The sequence below is a fragment of the Cryptomeria japonica genome, chromosome 11 (genome assembly GCF_030272615.1).
Source record: "Cryptomeria japonica chromosome 11, Sugi_1.0, whole genome shotgun sequence".
Classification (NCBI taxonomy): domain Eukaryota; kingdom Viridiplantae; phylum Streptophyta; class Pinopsida; order Cupressales; family Cupressaceae; genus Cryptomeria; species Cryptomeria japonica.
Genome location: NC_081415.1, coordinates 146883762 through 146900397, shown reverse-complemented (window position 1 = coordinate 146900397; position 16636 = coordinate 146883762).

Here is a 16636-nt window from a genome sequence, read left to right as displayed (position 1 = left end):
TATCATCCCTCATGTCCATTTTCCCTTTCCACCTTTGATCTTGACAAGGCTGAGGATCATCATGAGCATCGTGCATCTTGTTTGCAGCTTTTAGTCTATCATAGCTTTTGGTCTTTATCCATTTGCTTATTATAACCTTTCATCCATATTCCCTAGCTTATTGCGACTTTCTGCCACTATCTCGTATCCTATCCTGACCTTTAGTCCATGTCCCTTATCCATTCTTGGTCTTTCTTATCCTATCCATATCTTATCACTATCCATACACTCTTTTTCATTCCTTGATCTTGATCTGATATAAGGACGCACAATTTAAACATGGTTTCAAAAACCTCTTGATATGTCCCTCATGCCATGTCACTACTTTACATTGTCATATCCAGTCTCTTGTCCCATCACGCAATAGCCCTTCAAAATTGCATCTATATTGTCTCCATGATAAAAGGCCTTTATCTTCCCTCTATCCACCATCATTTCAGAAAGCCTATTTATTCACCTGTCATATTCCTTGCCTTGCTAGACACTGGGGGCAAAATCATGAAAAAAATCATAAAAATTGGAAAATGTCTTTAAATAATTCAAAAAAATTGAAAAATGTCCTGAAATAATTCAAACAAATTGAAAAATGTCTTGAAATAATTCAAAAAAAAAAAAATTGAAAATGTCCTGAAAAAATCCCTAAACATCAAATAATGTCCTGAAAAAATCTCTAAAAATCAAAAAATGTCCTGAAAAAATCCCTAAAAAGTCAAATAAAGTCCTGAAAAAATGAACACAAAAAAATTGTAAAAACTCAAAAAGCATTTTGCAATAAATATCCCTTTTGTGCATGAGACAAATCACTAATCATCCCTCCGATGACACACAATCATACGCTGCACTTTAATGAAATCACACTTAAACAGATGAACTTTTTTTAATCAAACCAAACATTCAAACTAATCAAAATTGTCTTATCAATCGAACATCAGCATCAACATTATCATTTGTTCTTGTCACTACTATCATGAGTCTTATACAAGATGTGGTACACTCGAAACTAGATTGTGTCTTGTCTTAGACGGGGTACCGCATTCCCTGAAACCAGACAACATGAACATCCTATTAACACTTTCAACTTTTGACAATGAAGATCAAGATGTTTGTTTGACTTGTTGGAATTAGCGAGTCTTATCATTTACTGATTTCTCTTCGATCATGTTCCTATGTTGCTCGATGATGTCACTAAGTGATTTAGAGTGACCGGGATGGTTCGTGGTCCCTTTTTTTTTTTTTGTTGTGATTGTTGTTTGTCTGCGATGTGTCTGTCTTTTGCAAAAAGGGTTGCATTTCAGCTCTGGCCTTCAATGCCATCATGCTATGCATCCATTTTGCTATATTAAAATAAAGGTTCTCACCTACAAAGTGCATTTGTAAAAACAAGTTTTCCTTCATCTCTAGCTATCCTTTGTCTAATTTCTGCTCACTAACATTTCTTCCGTCAGTATTGGCAGTCCATTCGAATCTATCATTTTCTGTCATTATTATCAATCAATTGGCCTCTTTTCTGGATTTTTCCAGCCAATTCCTCGAGGGGGCATGCATATGTCATTGTCATTGTCTACGGCATTTTCATTATTGTTCTTTGAAACAACGCTTAAAATTGCATTATCTCAAAGAGGGGCAAAATGTAGATGTCTAAAAATGGTCAACGCTTGCGGAGTCATACTTTAACATTTGTGCATTACCTTATTTTAGGGTTTTTGCATCGCATTAAAATTTCTCCTATGATTCACACTTGGTCTTTATCATTTGTGAGCATTGAGTCATTCTTCTGCATTCATCATTTTTCTCGCTTTCGAATTAGGTCTTGTCGATAGCAATCTTCAGTCATGATTTTGGTCGATCTTGTCAATCTCTTATCTCCTAGGGTCAATCTCATCAATTTTGTGATCAATGTGTCATCAATCGTTGTCCTTTTCAATCATGTCAATTTGGATCAATTAGTCATTGTTCCTTGTCAATTGGTACATTTATCAATCAAATCATTTGTCAACATTGGTCCTGTCGTTAATCAGAATCATGATCAAATCACTTCTACATCAAGACCTAATTGTTGTCCTTGCATTTCTAATTTATCTTCTAGGGTTTCATGATTTATTCATTTAACCTTGTTTGTCATTTCTCCCTCTAGGATTAATAAATTATTTATTTTTCCTAAGTCTTCTCATCGCAATTAAATGTTCATTTAATTGGCTAACTAATTCATCCCTCTTTGTGAATTAATTAATAAATGAAAAATTGTTAATTAAATCAATTAATTCCTAATTTCATCAATTTTCTAATTTCCTAATTTCTAATTCATCTAATTTCAATTTTCTCCTATATTTCTCCTAATTTCATGGGAATGACATAGCAAATTTGTCATAATTTGTCATAATTGACAATCAATCAATTTTGACATAGTAATTTGTCATAATTGACAATCAATCAATCTTGCATAGAAAGTGTCAATTTGTCATAATTGTCATTCTTGATTTGAAATTTCCTTTCAAATCTCTTCATGCTAATCTTGTCATTTCTCCAATTTGTCTATAAATTGGATAAATTTCTTCAATCAAACCCCCTAATCCCTGGTCGAATCAATCATGCTTCTAGTATTCTTGTGCTACTATCTTGTCTACTTGCTTTCACATCATGCTTATGCACTAGTAGGTGAGATCCACAACAAAGCTATTTGAAGGAAAAAGAAGGACAATGGAGCCACATGAAGGAGACATTCAAGTTTGCAATGGTTTGCATTTGAATTGATGTCCTGTTTTCATGTTTTCATTGAGTATTTTTAGGATTGGTCATTGCAATTGAGTTTTCATGATTGAACTAGACTAATAATTAACATTGATTTGATGATTTCCAGATTCCTATCTACATTAATTGGTGAACCCGATGTGAACTAACCACTTAACCATGCTTTTGAGTGCTTTTGAGCTGATTTGCAGGTTAAAAACCCAAGAAACAGGGTAATGCAGGATTTTCTGGGAACTTCTGCGCCTGTGTCAAGCATTCTGCACCTGTGTTATGCATTCTGCACTTGTGTCAAGGAAAATTTGCACCTATGTCAAGCATTCTATGCCTATGTCAAGACTTCTGCACCTATGTAGGGACAGAAATAGAGGTAAAAGGCAGTGTGTTTTTACTTGCAAATTGTTCTGTTTTGCATGTTGTTTCTAGTTTTTGGTTTTTTGGTACTGATTCTTTGTGTAGAACATTGGCATATGCATAGCAAAGACAACAAATCAAACTACTAACATGTTTTATGCAGGTTCGATAGTCAAAGACTAAAACATATCAAACTTCTAAGTTGGGTTTTGCAGGTTGCCTTGGACTACAACTAAACTTTGTGTTTGTAATTAATATTTAGGCACCTAGTATGATTTCTAAATAGGATGGAATGAATATATGTTTGCTTTGATTGTTGACTTTGACATTGGAGTAGGAGAGTATGCTTTCATCCTTCTTAGGGTGATCAGAAATCCAGATCTTTGATACCATGCTCATGTTTCTGATTGTGTGTCACCTTTAGAAGGCCTGCCCTCTCGACCATTTGCTTTTGCAAGCAAGTGATAATTGTGAGAAGGGAATGACCCAATGTGAGTATGGCTAGAATATCTTGGCATTCTAACTCACTATAAATAAATGCCTGATGAGTGAAAGCTTTGAAGGAAGGGTTACATGGGAATTGTAGTTACTTGGGAAGTGATGACCCTTGAACTCTTTCTCATATCAACATCTAAGTAGGACCCCATGGTCTAAATCATGCTTGCGTGACTACATTTGTTTGGTATCTTGGTGGGCTTAATGTCTCAATCATGCTTGCATGACATCAAGGAGTAACACTTAACAAAAATCCTTACTAAACACATTGTCTTTAGAGGCCAAAAATCCTTCTAGTTGCTTGAGAAGGACAAGTTCAGATACTTGGAAGAGATACTAAGTTCACCATGGGGAGATTTCCATGGGGACTGATGCTTGGCTGCCCTGAGAAGTGAGTGCCGTGGAGGGGATCCCATGGGGTCAAGCATCTATGTATTCTCCTTGAATCTCATAATGAGTCTACCTCTCAAGTACCTAGTGTCCTTGGCTACCATAAGAAATGTGTTAATGAGCATGATTGTCTTGAGTCTAAGTTGAAATATCTTGTCTTCTTTGTTTGTCAAAACTTGAATTGCATCTCAAGACAAATTGATTCAAAATAAGGTTAAACACAAGAACATTTCATCCAACAAAGTTCAAAACACCTTCAAACATGGTTGTCAAACATTTTTCAAAATCTTGTCTCAACATTCATGTCACTTAGATTTAGGTTCATCTTAGGTTTGCATTTTGCAAAGTCATTTTCAACTACCAAGGTTAGCTTTCACCTAGGTCATACTCCTTTGCATATCAATAAGGGTCATCCATTTGCATGTGTCCTCTTGCATTAGAGTAATACCATTTCATAATTCAACCTTAGGTTTTGTCTTAGGTTGACATTGTCATACATTAGGTCACATTTGCATACCCTAGGTCTCTTCATTAAGCTTAGGTCATTATCATATCATATTAGGGTCATTTGCATAGTAATTGTCCCTTTGCATATAGTGTCAAAACTAGGTTTTGTCATACTTGAGTAATTCCAAATTTTTGATAAACCCTAAGTCATTGTTAGGAAGTCTAGACCTTATCAAACCTTTTCTCTTTTTGTCATTATTGTCATTTGGTCAAACCTAGCTTAGTATCCAAGCATATAGGGGAGACATTGTCATTTTGTCCTTTTGTCACTTGGTCCTTTTGTCCTTTGAGGTCTAGACATAATTTCAATTTCCTAAGGGTTTCTTTTTAGATTTGCATTTCAAAAAGTTTGTCAAAATCTTGAAAAACAACCAAAAACATAGATTGCATTCTTGCCATAGATTAGCATTTTCATCTATTTAGTTTGCATTTATTTGCATATCATACATCATCCTTTTAAAATCAAAAATCCCAAAAACATTACATAGTGACATGTCTATTGAAACAAGGTTCCAAGCACCAATGATGCAACAAAGTTTGACGTATCAACCGACAATGCAATCAAATTTTAATCCAAGGCAATCACATTTCTATCCAACCCAACAAAAAAGAAACATTGATCAAACTTTTTATGATGAAATAAGTCTCCAAATAACCCAAACTAGAGGAGAAACTAGCTCAAGAAAATGAGATTTTGGAACAAAGAGTGAAACATATTGTGAAGAATAGATCACAAATGTCCAAATTGTTTTGAAAATTTCCAGGTCGAAATCCAAAGATTGATCCAATTGATGTAAGATCTCTTCTTGAATGATTAGACATACCGGCTCTCCTCTTCCAAATAGAGATGATGAAATAATTTCAAGAAAAGAGACAACATCAATTTCAACATCATGTGCCTCCACAACAAGAACAAGAAGGTGTTTACTATCAATTAGATTTTGAACCATCATAACCAATTGTTCAATAGTTTGAACATTTTCAACAGACACAACCAATGGTCCAACATATACAACCAACACAACCAATGGTCCAATTTCAACAATATGTCCAACCAACTATACAATGTCAACAAATAGTTCAACCAATGGTGGAATATCAATAAGTTCAATCAACATATCAATGTCAACAACCACAACCAAACATTCAAAAACAAAGGTTGCAGCACACACCAAGCCAAGTTTCAAACATGTTGGAACAATTGAACCAAGTCCAATATCAAAACATGACATCAGATCAGAACCAACTCCTTGCCAAACAAGTTCAAATTCCAGATACAACCATGTCAAAACCTTGAAAGAAAGGTGGCTTTATTGAAATGATCTTAAGGAAATTACCAAGTGAGTTCTTTGAGGAAGATCAAGATAATACAATTATGTCTAGCAATGCCTCATCCCCCCACAAACAAATTGACTCTCTAGTGGCATCGATCCCTACACCTTTAGATCTTTCACAAGAACCTTCCATATTGTCCTCATCAAACAATACACCCAAGGATGAAATTACCCAAGGGCTATCAATAATTGATTGCCACAATAATCCAATTCATGATGCACATCCTTGTCATGTTTTAGAAATACAAGACCTAATGCCACCATGCACTTTATTACCATTACCTGTTTTAGAGGACCCCATTCGAAGTCCCTCTTCCTCATGTTCAAGCATTGATTCCTTGCCATAATCCATCACAAATGTTCAAAGTGCATTTCCTTCATGCCAAAACATTGGTTCCTTGTCAGAATCCCCCATGCATATTCAAATTCCAACCTCATGTCAAGAGGATAATTTAGAGCATGAAGAAATGAGTCCTAAATAAAATCAAGATCAAGATCCTAAAACCTTATCATCCCATCCAATTGTTGACCAGGACCCCATGTTCCCAGATGCTCACGATGATTCCCCTATTCTTGTCCATCCTATCCAAAGCCCTATTCTTGTCAATCTGAAAATGTTTTACCTTGCCTTGGAACTTGCATTTTCTCCTTGGAACTTGTGCTAAGGTATTGCGGTTCAATCTGCACTGTAGATCTTCATGCTGACTTTCCATTGCCTTAGAGTCATTAACAAACTTTATCCATGACTCACCAATCATTTAATTAGCTCCAGCTCATCAGTTTCCTTCATTAAATAACGCATGCAAACATTTAATGCATTCTGTTATAGCTCAGTCACAACTTGGTAAATACTAAACTTCACTCAGTAGACATTCTACCTTCATTAACTGATAGCGATAACCTTAGGGTTTACCGGCTAGGTTCTTTGCTTGGTAACAAAGTATAGTATTAACCTTTACAATTTAAAACATATGTATGATGTCAAAACAATCTAAACATCATGATCTCATCATTGTCTGACTCGGTAATAGTTGCCCATTGAATACCTTATTCATCCCCTTATTCATCATAACTTTCTGTGTCTTTTACTGACATCTTTATATTTTTCAAATCATACTTCTCAAGATATGGCAACATCATATTGAATTAGAAAATCAATTTCTTGACATCAATGATAGAATAATTATATCAAGATAGTAAACATCCTTAATTAGTTATATCCATAATCATCAACAACCTTCTCAATATCCTTATTGAAATGCCAACAATCTTCCATTGTCTGTTATAATGCCAACTATGCTCAATCTCCTCATTGAGTAAATCCGCACAAAGATCAAGTCCACTGGGTCTGCTCTGTCAGTAGTATAACACTCCAATATTCTCCTATAATGAGAAAATGTTGAAAATATCAGATATCGAATCACAAAAAACAAAAAATATTTTCAAAATACATGACAAAACTTATACAATCAATGAATGCGTGATAGTTATGACTAATGTGGTACAATTATGACTCTTGCGTGATGTTTACAACTAATGTGTAATGAAATGAGTGCATGTGTTACACTAGACACTATTGCGTAAAGGAATGAGCGAATGCAGCATGTTTAACACTAATGTGTAACACTTATGATGCATAGCATTTAGAGCATTTGCAGTAAAGTTAAGGCGAATGAGTAGAAATCAACAAGCGATTGCGTTATACAATGCAAAAATTGATCATGGAAATTTTTTTGAAAATAGCAAAAAAATAGGCAAAACTTCAGAAAAATTTGGGAAAATACCATGCCACCAATCCTAGGAGGTCTCTGATATGAACGTACTTGGTCAGATAAATGCAATCAAGATCTATATCCAGCCATGATGATCAAATACTCAGATAAAAGAACACAAATTGCAGAGAAAACCAGGAAATTACCAAAGTGCAAATGAGCAAATGAAAACCTAAAAATCTCTATTTATAGCTCAAAATTAGGGTCTTTTGACACCTCGACCCTTGTGGTCCCCACTAGCTTAAAACACCTTGTAACCTACTCAAACGATTTCAAAATCACATGAAATTTCATACACTTACTCGTTACACTGATATCGAAAATATGGTCTCAATTTTGGAATTTTTTGACCACCTTTTCTGAGGCAGCATATTTACACTATACAAGCAGTACCAAGGCATACTAGAGCAGAATTTTTCATTTTTTTTGAAACAATGTCATTTCGACTTTGTCTCAAAGAGGGCCAAATGTAGACACCTAAAAAATGTCTCATTGATCATGTACTAATTTTTCCTCTAATTGATTAAATAGTTCTTTAATTATTTAATTAAGTTAACTAATTATTCTTCTAAATTCATTTTATTTAAATTCTTATTGCCTCATTATCTTACTAATTATTCTAATTTTTATTCTTTTATCATTTAATCATTTTAACCATGTTCTAAATATTAATTAAATATTTATTATTTAATCAATTCTGCTAAATTCCCCAATTTAAATAATCTTTATTATTTAAATAAATTACTAAGTTTTCAATTTCTATTGTCAATCCCATCATCATCTAATCATTCAACTCTCTTCTAAATATTAATTAAATATTTATTATTTAATTAATTATGATTTTATCCTTTAAATTAAATAATCTTTATTATTTAATTAAAGTCCATTTCTAACATAATTAAATAGTTTCTTTAAATTATTTAATTAACTAATTAATTCTTCTAGTCCTTCAAATTCTAATTTCAAATACATGTGCATGATTTCAAAAACCAAATTGAAAATCAAAGTCAAGTTCTAAATATATTCAAATATTAAATTGAATTAAAATAAATTCAATTATTTGAATCAATATAATGCAAAGATTAAATTAAAAATCTAAATCTAAATGCAAGCACATGCTAAATTAATTAATTAAATGAATGAATGAATTAAATCATTTATCTCTCCAATCTCTATTTTCATCTTTCAGTTAGCTTTTTCTAAATTAAGCTTTCCTTATCATCCTCTGTATTTCCTCCAATCATTCTTTTTCTCAATCAGTTGACTCAATTAATCTATTCAATCTATTGAGTTTCACTCCTACAATCAGCACTTCAACTATCAATTTTCATTTGAGCTCACGTGAGTTCCACCTCTTGATCAATCTTTTCCACCTTTCAATCAATCCTCTTCAATTTTCTATAAATTGAGCATTCAATCTCCATTTTCAATAATCACGAACTTCAAATCTTTGTGTCACTTGTAGGTTACCAATGCAATATCTAAGAGCCATCATACCACAAAGAAGAGAAGAGCAATGGAAGCTATATGAAATCTTGGAATAAGGAGTTTGATTTAAATTATTTTAATTCCTATTTGTTTTATATTGCATTATTTCATTGTCTTGTTTGTTAGAATTCTTTGATTAGATAGGGATTTGTGATTTCCCTTTGATTCTAATTGATTGATTGAATAAGATGAATTTTACATACGACTCTGCCATATGTTTGTAACTGGTTGTATTTTATGCATCAAAGGGTGTGCCTCTGTAGGTCTAGCAGAACCTGAAGTCCAGGAGGATCATTAGGATCTTATGTTATGTTGTCCAAGTCCTGAAGTCCTTCATTGTTTGAAACTGGCTATTTCATAGATCAATTGCAGGTGAACTTGGAATAACCTGTTTTGGTGAACAACAAAAATGGCAAATCTATTGGGAATAGAGATGTAAAATTTTGTCAAGTCAAACCTATGAGTTTGGCCAAAATTCATTTGGGGAAAAGTCTTAGAAGATTAGAAATCTAAAAGTTATTTTCAGATTTGAAAGTGTTTATCCTGGAAAATTTTGTTGCTATGAAATTGAAAAATATTATGTGACTTTGTTGTGTGTGGTATGACCCAAAAATCTGAAAGTAATTTAGAGTGAAGATCAGTGGTTAAATTTTATTCCTCTTTAGGGAGGTGGTGACTCTGTAAGAATGAAGCTGAGATTTGGAGGAGTTCTTGAAAGTTTTAGTCAGAAGTGAAGTGGACAGCAACAACAATTTTTTCTCCACGTATTCCTCAAGGTATTCATGAAATAACTTTGTTCCTTATGAGGTGAAGTAGTCACCATAGAAAGGAAAAGAAATTTGTGCTTTACATACTTCATGTTTTGAAAAATTTTCAGTCACAAGTGATGGGAGAAGTGTGTATGATTCTGAAAATTTATGACTACATATGTTTTGAAAAGATGTTTGCAAAGAAGGAAAGATGTATCAACATGGTAATCATTCAGTAGATGTTATAAACTTGATGGATCTAGATGTAGTTCCTAGATCTAAAAATCCTTTGTTAAATCTGAAAGAAATTGATAGACAGATTGAAATATGTCTTAAAACGATCCAAGATAAATTCATCTGGTTTTTAAGAAAGAAAGTAGGGAAAAGAAAAGAAGAGTCATCATATGTTTTTTATGATAGATTTATAGCTACTTTAAATGAGCTTTCAGCTGATGCTAGACCCCATGAATATGTTTGGATATTGTTAGAGCTTGATGACCCCGACTCAATTAATTGGTCTACAACCTTGAGAGAAGAAAATGTTGCACATGTTAAAGAATGGATAGATGAGATTGAAATGATTAAATCTGGAAATGTACACAAGATTGAGTATAGTCATGGAGATGAATCCGTGAGTGGATAAACTTCTTATGATGCTGAAGGTGACTCTTACTCTCAGTATGATAGTGCAGATGTGTATTCAGAGAAAGAAGAAAATTGTGAGAAAATAAATTGTTCAAATAATCATGAGCTTGTTGAGGTTTCAGATCTTAATGATATAGATCACCTTGTTGTTAAGTTCAATCCACAAAATGTTTACAACAAAGGTTATGAAACTATGTTGCAACATATAGCAACACTTTGTGAGCAGCATAATAAAGGTTATGATGCAGATGCAAGTTGTTGTAATGATGAAATAAATGTGCATAAAGACATTAGCACTATAGATTTAATACCTTTATCAGATTGGGACAATGTTTATAGCACAAAAGGTAAATCCAAGGAAAATAAAAATGAGGAAGAAGGTTCACTAAGTAGTGAACAAATCTCAGAACTCTTAACTGCTGATCTTTAGAGGTATGAATCCAAAAATGTCCCTAATCTCTCATACCCAACCAATACATGTTTTGATACTGATGACGTTTTTGAGGGTGTGAAGTATGATACATATGTTTTTGATTCTTTCCCTACATTTGATTTGAGCAGTGTACAAGATGAAAATGCATATATAGTTGATAGGTGTAAAGATGTAGATTCATATGTTGATATGAACTCAGAAGTTGATATGCATTGTGTTGATCTTTCTTTTGAAAAAAATGACAAATCTGAAGTGGTCTTCTTAGATTTGCAAGTGGGAAATAAACCATTGACAAATGGCAATCATGTGTCTTTACTTGGGCAAAGTGCTGATAGAAATTGTGATCAACATGATATTGAACTGCAATCATTTTATGAGGAAGTTTTCCTCTCTAGTTTGTGAGACAATATTAAGGATGTGTTTTTCCCTTTTGTGCAAACTAATGATTTAGATATTTATGATGTTCCTAGTGTTCATAATAAGTTGAATTACTTCTCTTTTAAGCTGGGAAGTAATGGTAAAGTGTATGGCAATCTTATGTCACATAGTGACCAACACTTTCACCATTTGTTTGGTTTTCAAAGATTGAATATTATGAACATGCTGATGATTATGTTTTATGTGATCAGCTGATTAGAAGTCGAAGTGTGATTGATCAGGTAGATAACAAAGAAACTTCTAGCTTATCTCCAGTTTATGGAAATGAAAATCATGTGTTTGAGAGAGCTAAGCATTGATTCCACTTTTTATGGCCCGGGGTAATATGTAAATAAGCTGTATATTTTGTATAGGTGCTTTGCTTTAGTTGTGTGGTTTTCAATAAGGAGCCATGTTGTTCAGGTAGAATGAGGAACCCCTATTTTTGAGAAGAAGATAAGTGATCCATTTTTGCGTGGTGTGCTCTACAAAGATTCTAGATTCTTGTGTTGATCTTGCAATCAACAATTCCTAGTCAAATCCATTGTTGGGATTCATTAAATTTGAGTATTTTGAGAGGCCATTTCAAAATTCTGCTCTGCACTTTCAAAGGACCACCTAATGAGTCGATCTGATAGGCCTATTTTGAAGAAGTGTAAAATGGAACTAGTTGATTATTAAGGTAAAGCCTTGAAATATTATTATACACCTTTCATTTAGCCTATCAAGTTTTATACAACTTTCAGATTTTAGTTTAGATCGGTTTATCAAGTACCCATTTCAAGGGGTGGACTGAAAGTTGTTTTGTGCACATATTATGATTTTATTAAGTGGCCTACTTTGAGCACCTATAACTTCTGACCAGTAGATCGCCATGTTGAAATTAAAAGTGCACTGAATTATATGCATATAGGTGAGTCCACATGCCAAGTTTAATGTCTCTATCAATCCATTTGCTCAGTTTGGCAAGCCCAATCCATTTGCAGTTTGTACTGTTTGCATAAGTCCTTGTTTTAACAGCTAGTCAGAGACTCGCTTTGTACATGTGTAAAAGATGCCCTGGTGAGTATCATATCAAAATATTCATTCCAGGCTATTTATGGTATGAAAGGAAAGCTATGTTTCAAGTTTGAAACCCCTGTTAATTCATTTGATCAGTTTTCCAAGATGGTTTCTTGAGCCACTTTATTCAGTTTTCTGCACTTTCATTGTTGCATCTATTAATGTTGCCATTTTCATGAGCTCAGCATTTGCACCCTATCAGCTTTCTGGTCAAACTGAGTATTCCATGGTCTTCCTTGTACTTCAAGGTATCTATGCCCCAGATTTAGGGATCCACGGAGATCATTTGATATTTTTAGTAAAGGCACTTTAAGGTCCCTGCACATTTATTTTATCAGGTTCACATGGGATTCATCTTGAGAAATGGTTTGGCAGAGTGAATGCCAGTATATTAGACAGTATGCCCATCAGTTTGTGAAGTCCAGAAAGGTGTTTTGACAAGTTTTAAAATTGCATCTTTGGGTTTAAGTGAGAAAATGTGGCATAGTTGTCGGTAAGTTGCAAAACTCAGTTCAGTGATCAGAAAATTGTGTCGATCAAGTCCAGAGGCATGGTCAAGGTGTGTGAGGCATTTCAAAGGTCAGTTGCTTGAAAATGAAATTTTTTTTAGTCGGACCTACTTTTGGGCAAGACCTGATTGGTAGCTTCACGATGCCTTTTGAATCAAGGTTTAAATTGTTATTTTAAATCATATGTTTATATGATTTAAGTATAAGGGAAGAAGATGAAATGAGAAATGGCATATGACTAAGGTGATGAAACTTTGATGCAAATTTAGCTTGGCAGATGTAGAGCCAGTTCAACACACCCCTTGCCAGCATCTTCCCCTACTACATGGTATTAATGGTAAAACATTAAATTTTCAGCAGATGCAATGTATCCAGGCAAAGTGCCCAGCTCCTCTCAGGGCAATGAAGCTTCCACATAAATGCATTTGGAAAGTGTAAACCCTCCATTTTGGCATGGTGTAAAGCTGAAACCAACGTGAACCTTGCCAAGACTTTCTGCTTGCCTACATGGATATTAAAACTCTCCAGCAAATGCAATGGCAGATGTAAGGCAATCTCCCTGCTATGCATGGAGTGGTATGGAGAAAGGCATATGTAACTCCCTAACCAATGTGATTGGTCTAATTAGCCAAACTCCATCGATTAGTGTATTCCCTTGTTGTGTAATATCAAAGTAAATGTGATTGCCAGGCATAAGACCAATGCAAAATGTTTTTAAATCCTTCAACAAATTCATTTGGCAGGTGGAGTTTAGTATCCAAAACCCCTATCAGCTTTCTCTTTGGCATGGTAGTGGGTTAAGGCATTTGAAACTTTCAGCAAGTGTAATGACAGAGGGAGGGCGATGGTCTAATAGCCTCCAAACAACAAATTCCATTGGTAGGTGTAAATTTCCCCCCTATCGTGAGCTAGAAGGTGGAAGTGTGGCATGGTAAAGGGCTGAAGATTCAACTTTCAGAAAAATGTAAATCATCATGTACAAGGCCAAATCCCATGGTCCCATGTGCAGTCTAACCTCTACATGGTTGTTGGGAGGCCACATGAAACCTCAACAAAGGCAATTGGCAGGCAAAATATCATAGTCAATCTCCCCTCGTGCAGTGTAATGGCGTTGAAAAGGAAAGGCATCAAAACCCTTAGGAAAATGCAATTGGAAAGGTTGAAACCAAAATGCCCCTACGTGGTGTGACTTTGGTGTCAGATAGAGTCTAATGAAACCTTCAAGAAAATCCAGTTGCCAGAGGTTGCCATGATGCAGACAAAGACTACATGTAAGCTTTTAAGCAAATTCCTTTGGCAGGTGTAAATTTATTTCCACAACCTTTGCCAATCCCTTGTCGTGAGATAGAGGCGTTGAAAAAAAACTAAACTATAGAAATGTTCAGGCAAATGTGAATAAATAGAATAGGGGAATAGGCAAAGGCATATATCCCACATTGGTTGTGCATGGGAAAGTTTATGTACTTAAATACAAAAGCATACATATCTATAGTGTCAAAGCCTAAAGGCTATTGATAGGAGGCTAGCTAAACAACCTAGTGGACCCCACACATGTGCACAATTCTTGAGGCACCGAAATTTTGCAGTGGTAAGGTGAATTAACCAGTGAGCAAATTGAGGTGATTGAATGACCATCGCTGATCTGTAAGACAAAGTTTTACACTAGTTACCCATTGCGGATTAGTGACAAAGCATGTGCAGAAAAGGGAAAAATAAAGATCGAGCAGTTTTAAGGAGGATCAATGGTGGTCGTTGATCTGCTATATGAAGATGCTTGACCGTTACCATTCTCATCTCAACAACTGATGAGGTGGCGGTCCAGCTGGCGAGTCCAAGTGGCAAGACTGGTAAGGTGGTTGTCCAGTGGTGGATAGGTGGCAGGTGAGGTGTCATCCCAGTGGACCTATGAGCGAATCATGGGGTGCCATGTGGCGGGGTGCAGAGGGTAAAAATAGGCAAAAATTAAAAATAAATATATAGTCTCGACTATAGAGAAAAATTCAAAAATTTAAATGATGGATCCATCTGAGAGATCAATTTGCCTAGGAGTTTTTTTTGCCCAAATGTGCAAGTATTATATATCGTTGGAAAGCTCTTGAAATGAGGAATTCAATTTTGTGGTTAGTTTCAACAAACGTTAGATATTGTGATAGAAGTTTCCAGGGGAAGGATGAAGGAATTTTTTCAGTTGGAAAAAGAGGACACTTGACAATTTCTAATGAAATCTGGTCTTTTTCCTCTTCTTCATATTCTCATTTCTTCTCATTTGTAAGGGTTCCAAAAATTTTGTGAGAAGGCTCTAGAATTCTATGCTTCCAGTTCTGAATTTCTTTTCCAGGTTTGTAAAATTCTATGGGTCTTTTCAAGGTATAGAGTTGCATTTCAGTAATTGCAGATTGTTTCATAGTTGTAGGTTTTACTTGTGTAAAGCATGAGTATATTTCACACAAAATTGTCTCCAAATATGTATTTCTTTATTACAAATTAAATCCTTAAGGAGGATGGAATCTGTCATCTCAAGGAGATTGTTGTGATTGTTTGCAGGCATTCTTCAAGGAAGAATTTAAATTCTGTAATAAATCATAAATAATGGAATATGTATCCAAGATCTAATGATTTTGTGAATGAGCTGAGTAATGCATTGGTATAAGGTATTGATGCAAGAATATGTTTATGATGAAAATAGATTTGTAGCTAAGACTTGCATTTTGCAGTTTTGTGTGTGACTCCATGCCTAATGAACAAGGCACTGGTCTTTGAAGAATTTGGGGATATTTTCAGAATCATATAAATTTAAAGAAATCTATTTCCCTTCATGTTTTCAGGGTTGTGTCCTATTCATTTTAAGCTCATACTCATCCATTTCTTGTACAGATCTAGCTAATCTGTAGTGTTTTCTAACTTGTTGAGCTTGTGGAATGATATTTCTCTACTTATTGTTGATGCTACCATATGTTTGTAACTGGTTATATTTTATGCATCAAAGAGTGTCCCCTGCTAGGTCTAGTAGAACCTGAAGTGCAGGAGGATCATTAGGATCCTATATTATGTTGTCCAAGTCCTGAAGTCCTTCATTATTTGAAACTAGCTATTTCATAGATTAATTACAGGTGAAGTTGGGTTAAATAGTTTTGGTAAACAACATATTGGTCTGAGGCAGTTATCCCAGTTGATAAAAAGCAAGTTAAGTTGGAGCCTGAGGTCAAGAACAAATTTAAAGTCTTCCCTTCACACAATCCAAAGGCTGAGATATTGTTTGAAGAGACTGAGTTTGGAAATTATCCCATTCTTTCAACTGATGATAAATAGGAGAAGGAGGAGTTAGATATTACTAATGATAGCCTATGGACCATGGAGTTTGATGGAAGTTGTGCTAGCTTTGGTTTAGGTGCAAGTGTGGTTCGTATTTCTTCATGAGGTGATATTATTCCTTTTTATTTTAGATTGGATTTTAAGAATACCAATAATATAGTAGAATATGAAGCATTATTATTAAGTATTTTAGAGGCTAAAAATAAGGGTATTAAGTTGTTAAGAGCAAAGGGTGATGTTGAGTTAATAGTGAAGTAGGTTAGAAATGTCTTTTCAGTTAAGAATTAAAGATTGAAACATTACAGGAATAGGGTTTGGGATGAAATAGAATTCTTTGATGCCTTTTCAATTGAAGTCGTACCTAGGGAACAAAATACTAGATCTG